Raw genomic sequence first — 6672 nt, forward strand, 5'->3', positions numbered from 1 at the left:
TAGGGAAGTTAAAAAAAACTGTTTTCTATTTAAAGCAAATAAATTACACCTGTTTTCCTGGCATTGGCTGGTACGGTTACCCACTATTTTAATCAAATTATTGCATTTGTTCTTCTGCATATTTCTCTCCTACATGACCTCAAACTTCCCGTGAACCACAGCCTGAACAAAGGCCGCCCACTGTCTTTGCAGTAAATCTGTTGTCTCCCTCTTAGGCCCTCAACCTGGGATCATAGATCACCCTGTAACCCAGCTTGCTTCAATTTACTCAATTAACTCTGGTAAAGTCCTTGTAACTTTTGCAGATGTTTCTTTATTATTAGGGCCTATAGTGTACATGTGAGATCATAAGCCTGAGGTTACAGCAAGGTTGGGGGGGGGGAGGGTAACAACTGTGCGGCCCAGCGATTCCTTCCCTCAGGGGTTAAAAAGTTGCTTTTAAATGTATTAGATGTGATCTCTTGGTAAAGCAGAAAAAGACAAGATGCTATCAGAATCAGGAACAGCTTGTGTAGAATAACTATTTCACATCTATGTGAGATAATGTTTTGATTAACAGATGTTTAATTGACCCATCCATCATGAAAAGAACTTGCCTAGAAGTCACAATGGATAAGTAAATTATTAGCAACCCTGCAGGTGTTGGACTTCCAGCTCTATTACTCTTCTGCAATGGATCTTCTGAAGATTCTGTGTGTATCAGTGATTTATATCCAGTAGTGAATCTACAGTAACCAGACATGGTGTGTTCAATTTTTTTCTACAAACACATTTAATGGAACAAAGCTCCTTGAGATGCTCACTTATTGACTTGAGACCTGTAGGATGAGCGTCCTTCAGCAGGATGCAGTATTTTTTACTCCAGTTTTGGCCGTCTAATAAATGAAAATTGGTAAACTTGCAGCTGAGTCTTGAATCAATTTAAAAACAGTTATAATTCAATAGTTTAGTAGGGAGAGTTTTAATAGGGCATTTTCTTTACCTGTGAGATACCAATCACAGAATGGAAGAAAGGAACACAAACCAATAACAACAAATTCTCAGCTGCCCTGAGGGCATGGATTTGTCGACTGCAGTAATTGTAAGCAACATTGTATGATCCCATAAATTCTTGCTTCTCTGTCATTCATTAACGCTTTTCTATACTGTACTCTGCAAAGTTCTTACCAAAGATTTTAACTAAATAGTTTCTTTTGAATTGTGTGTCCATTTCTTTATATCTAATAAAGATTAACATTGCAAAATGTTGTTAGCATCCATGTAAATATCAATACATGTTTTTCCTTCTATTGAAAAACTACACATATTAACAGAATACTAGTAGCAGTTGACAATGGTCATCAGTGCATCAACCTACAGCATTAACCACTAAGTTCACAAATCAAGGACATATTTATAAAATTATTCTTCTAGATCAATAAGTAACTTTGGAGTGTGGAGCATGTGGAATAATGTTTACCAAGCACTTTTATGTAAAAAGTAGCATGCAACTGTTCCATAAAAGTAAAATATTGTATTTATATAGTGCCTTTCACAACATCCCAAAGAACCTTATAGTCATTGAAATCCTTTCAAAATAGTCACTGTCGTAAAATAAGAAACACATGACAATTTTTGCACATCAAGTCTCCACAACAGCAACAAGATAATGACCAGATAGTTTGCTTTTAATGATGTTGGTTGAATTAATCACCAGGTCACTGGGAAGAATAAACCCTTTTTCTTTCAAAATAGTTCCAAGGCAACTTTTACATCCAGCTAAGAGATCAGATGGTTTAACGCCTCCTGGAACACTCCATTGTTGTAGTTTGGCACTTCTTTAGTGCTGCCCGGGCATGTCAGTTCAGGATTACACTTAAGGTGGTGCACTGCAGGGAGGGTAGGTTGAGGTAGTAACAGATTGAAAGATTCAGATTACTATAGTAATTGTTGAAGAAAAGGAATCATTTATCAACTTCTGAACAATATCTACATCTAAATATATTGCTGTTTACAAACATATTTCTTTTCTATTTAAATAAATTAATGAAGTCACCTGATGAAAGTGTAAAACTCCTAGTATAATGTGCAGAGAAACTTAAATTGAAGGGATAGAAGGCCAGTTGACTCAAACTATAGTTTCAAAGATCAGCATGGAGGAATAACATCCATCATAGAGTCATACAGCACGGAAACAGACCCTTTGGTTCAACTAGTCCATGCCAACAAAGTTTCCAAACTAAACTAGTCCCTTTTGCCTGCATTTGGCCCATATCCCTTCAAATCTTTCATATTTATGTACTTATCCAAATGCCTTTTAAATGTTGTAATGCCCCTCATGACTTCTTTAAAACTTTCTCCTCTCATTGTTTATATTGTATAGTACAATCAATTCTTCGACCATTACAATATTTCAGAGTAAGACTGACCCCAAGTTTGTCATTTATTCAGATTCAAAATTCCCAACTATTTGAAAATTTTAATGGTGAAATCTAGAAATATGGAATTTGGCCACCCAGCATCTGTTTTTCAAGTCCTAAATGGACAGTTTCACTCTTTAACAGTGCAGGTGAGAAGCTCATGTTCATTTTGAAGCTAAAACATCATGTGCAGTTTCCATACCTGAAGCAAATAAGGCATGACTGAGTTGAACAAAATCTAGGAGCAAATTACTACAGATGCTGGAATCTATACCGAAAGCAACAAAAGTTGGAGATCACAGTGGGTCAGACAGCATCTCTCTCTCTCTCAATCTCTCTCTGAAGCTTCCATTGTAAGATCAGTTTACCTTGCATTAACTTTCAGGAAAACCAGGTCTACAGGTGATTCTTAAAAGGACCGCTGCAGACCACCTTCAAAAAGATAAGTTTTAAAAATATGTTTACCTGTATGTTCATACTCGGGAGACTAGGAATCAACTTCACAATCCCGTATTTATATAATGTGGGGAACTGTTGGCTCAACACCAATCATTTCCGCTCCTTATTCCCTGACATGCCTGATTACCATCACTAGTTCCTTAGTCACCACGATATAGAGTCAAAGAGTCATATAGTTGTACAGCATGGAAACAGGTCCTTCAGACCATCCCGACCATGGTGACCAGATATTCTAAATTAATCTGGTCCCATTTGCTAGCATTTGATCCATTTCCCACTAAATCCTTCCTATTCATATACCCATCCAAATGCCTTTTAAATGTTGTCATTGTACCAGACTCCACCTCTTCCTCTAGCAATTTGTTCCAATCATGCACCACCCTTTGCGTGAAGTCCCTTTTAAATCATTCCCCTCTCTCCTTAAACCTATGCCCTCTAGTTTTGGACTCTGCTATCCTGGGGAAAAGACTATTCACCTGATTTGGTCACTCCACTTGCTTTCCCTCTAATATAAGAGCTACGTGGTAGCTGGAACAGCCAGACCTTCATTGCTTATGATGTAGCTGGGTGCTGATTGTTATCCACACTTGTTGGTTTGATGGAAATGGGCTCACAATGAATGTCATGTCCTGCCCCATGCTATTTGGCACCTGGATTTGGTTGGCCGTGATCTGACAGACTATATCATGAATACCCTGACAAAAGAGTCTTTCACCACCGTGCTGAGAGAGAAATTGTCCTTGATATCAAGGAGAAGCTCTGCATTGTTGCACTGGACTTTGAATAGTGGATGTCTACTGCTGCTTCTTCCTCCTCCCTGGAGAAGAGCTATGAACCGCCTGATGGGCAGGTGATTACAATTGATAATGAATGATTTAGATGTCCTAAAGATCTCTTCCAACCATCTTTTTTGGGTAGGAAAACCTATGGTATCAATGTGTCCACTTACTCCTCCATCATGAAGTGTGATGCCGATGTCAGGAAGGATCTGTGTGTAATCATTGTCTTGTCTGGTGTTATGACTATGTATTCTGTACTGAAGACCGCATGCAGAAGGAGATCACAGCCCCGGCTCCACGCACCACAAAAATAAACAGAACCTTGCGCCCCAGTAATTCGGTGCAGAAAATGCGGGTACATTTCTGGGCTGTGATTTTCAGTTGTTAATTAAGTTAACTTTCAATAAATTATCCAATGACTAATGTATTCTAAATAGTTGGAGGCCAGTTAACTCAATTGACTGAATAGCTGGTTTGCAATGCAGAGTACAGTGTGGGTTCAATTCACACACCCAGCTGAGGTTCCCATAAAGGACACTGCTTCTCAACTTCTCCCCTCACCTGAGGTGTGGTGACTCTTCGATTAAACCAGCATCAGTTGTCTTTTTTTAATAGAGAGAGCAGCTATATGTCACAAAACTACTCGGGCTGAACTATGACAAAAAAATTGCATCTGTCTCCAGACCTTCTTTGCAAAGGCACATTCTGTGAGGAGGTAGACAATGGTCTGTTCCCCACCACAGCCATCTCGAGGGCAATGAGTGGAGGGACTGAGACCTCGATTGTGTAGGAAAGATCTGATAGGGAGGGCCTTTCTCAACACCAGACAAACTGGATCGTGATGTTTGTTTGTAAGTTCTGGTGATGATACATTCTGCCAAAATACTTTGATAGGAAATGACCTAACAGGATCTACCCTTTCCGTTTCCACAGCAATTTGAGGATGTTGTGTGCTGATCACTGCTGGATGGACCTGTGGTCAAATATGTTTTTCTGCATAACATTCTCCATGAGGAACAGGTGGTACAACATAATCCAGCTTCTGAAAGTGAATCCTAGCAGAAGACAATGACATTGTCTATGTCCAGAAAAGCTTTGACCAGAGTGACCCCATGATTCAGGATACAGAGATCTGTCATCCTTTCCTGATAAACATAGTGCCAGAAATTTGAGGTTGTCTTTATATAAATGTTCTTGTGATTTTAGGGATCCTCTCCAGTGCCTCCAGATTCATTTTGTAACATGGTATCAAAAATGTACACAGTATTCCAAATGTGGCCTTACTAAGGTTCAATTTAAGATTAACAAAACGTCTCCATTTTTGAATTCTACCCATCTAAAAATAAAACCTAGAACTACTTTGCTTTCTCTTATGTTCTTATTAACCTGTGTCAGCACTTCTAGTGATCTGTATATTTGTACTTCCAGGTTCATTTGTTTCTCTATCCCATTTAGATTCTAATTCTCTAAGTGATATGTGACCTCTGTACTTTCCTTCCTAAAAGTGTAATACCTACACTTATGCTCTGTTGAAACTCATTTGGCAATGATACGCCTATTCTCCAAATTTATAAATGACTTTTGTGTCCTCAGTATTGGCAATCTGTTCCCAATTAAAATTTAGAATTTCATCTGTAAATTTTGAAATGTTGTTTTTGATTCTAACTGTAAGCAGTTATTATAAATTCTTGATAAGAACTGGCAAAAGGACATTGGACTGAATGGTTTCCTGAATGGGTTGTATTATGGTCATCTGATTTGACTGAAAAATGGAAACCAAAGAATCCTCAAATGCTCAGCAGGTCAGCAGCATGTGTGGAGAGGAAGAGTTGTTGTTTTAGGGTTATTGACTCTTCATCAGTGAAAGGTCATCAACCTGAAACATTAACTCTGTTTTTCTCTCCACAGATGCTGCCAGATCGACTCAGCATCATCAGCACTTTTGCCTTTATTTCTGAGTTCCAGCATCTGCGGTTTTTTTTTCAATTTGGATTTAACACTCCAGTTTAGCTGGCAGTGAGAATCAAGTGAGGGAGGGTCAAGGTAGGCACCTATACCCGCTGACCTTGGCAGTCTGAGGCTCGAGATCTTTCATTTACCAGACCTCATCTAAATCTCCCTCAGTCTCTTTGCTATCCTAAACCAGCAGCAATGTCAAAGGACCAGTTTGGTTAATAGTAGTAGAGGATGAACCACTAGTGAGTCTTAATGAGAAGAGGCACTTGTCTTAACAGTCATCTATATAACTTACATTGCCTAGTTAGACATAATAAGTTTATCAGGATACAATGGTGACACATTTATCTCTATAGGGATCTTTAGCTACTCTTCTCTATTCTCCATCCAAGATTGTATGACATCATCAGATTGAATAGAATTTAACACAGTCTCCAACATTAACACTTTCAAAACCATTACCTCATACAACATTCAGAAGATTTGAAACGTTGGTGGGTGGGTGACTTTAACTGCTCACCCATCTGTTTTCCCTGAGGTGAGCAGGGTTAAATTTGCCTAGAGTTAAGTATTTGAATAGGAAAGTTCTTGTGGAGACCTGCATCCAAGTTTCTTTTATTTCCTTTGTAAACCTTTAAGGCTGTCTTCCCAGGGTCATGCACACAGATTTTAAGGGGAGAAAAAAAGATCAAAGGAATTCTACTTCTTTCCTCCCTTCCCTGAGCAGATGTGCAATGCATCTGGGAAGCCCTAGAAACTGCAGGGAAAAAATTCCGACTGATTTATTTGATGAACTAAGGTTTAACCTAGGTGATTGCTTGCATGATATCATTATGTGTGTGATTATTAGTTTCCAGTTGAAAATGACCAGATATGGTGTGTATTCACTCCATCAATACTGAAGCGTTGCTACACATCACAAGGCTGTTATGATGAAACTACATAAATCTTTTATATGCTTGCATCTACAGGTTTTTATTATTAAGGAGAGTCTGGGTCTATTGGGGACTAAGCAAGCATACAGTATGAATTAGGGAAAATAAATTAGAATGGCTTCTTTATAATGCATATAGGCTTTA

General features: G+C 38.6%; 1 pseudogene; it reads left to right on the forward strand.

Annotated features, from left to right (window-relative positions):
* The first annotated feature begins 3469 nt into the window (after nucleotides 1–3469).
* LOC132826157 (actin-1-like) lies at nucleotides 3470–4025 on the forward strand (annotated as a pseudogene).
* Nucleotides 4026–6672: the final 2647 nt, after the last annotated feature.

Source organism: Hemiscyllium ocellatum, chromosome 22 (genome assembly GCF_020745735.1).
Source record: "Hemiscyllium ocellatum isolate sHemOce1 chromosome 22, sHemOce1.pat.X.cur, whole genome shotgun sequence".
Lineage (NCBI taxonomy): Eukaryota > Metazoa > Chordata > Chondrichthyes > Orectolobiformes > Hemiscylliidae > Hemiscyllium > Hemiscyllium ocellatum.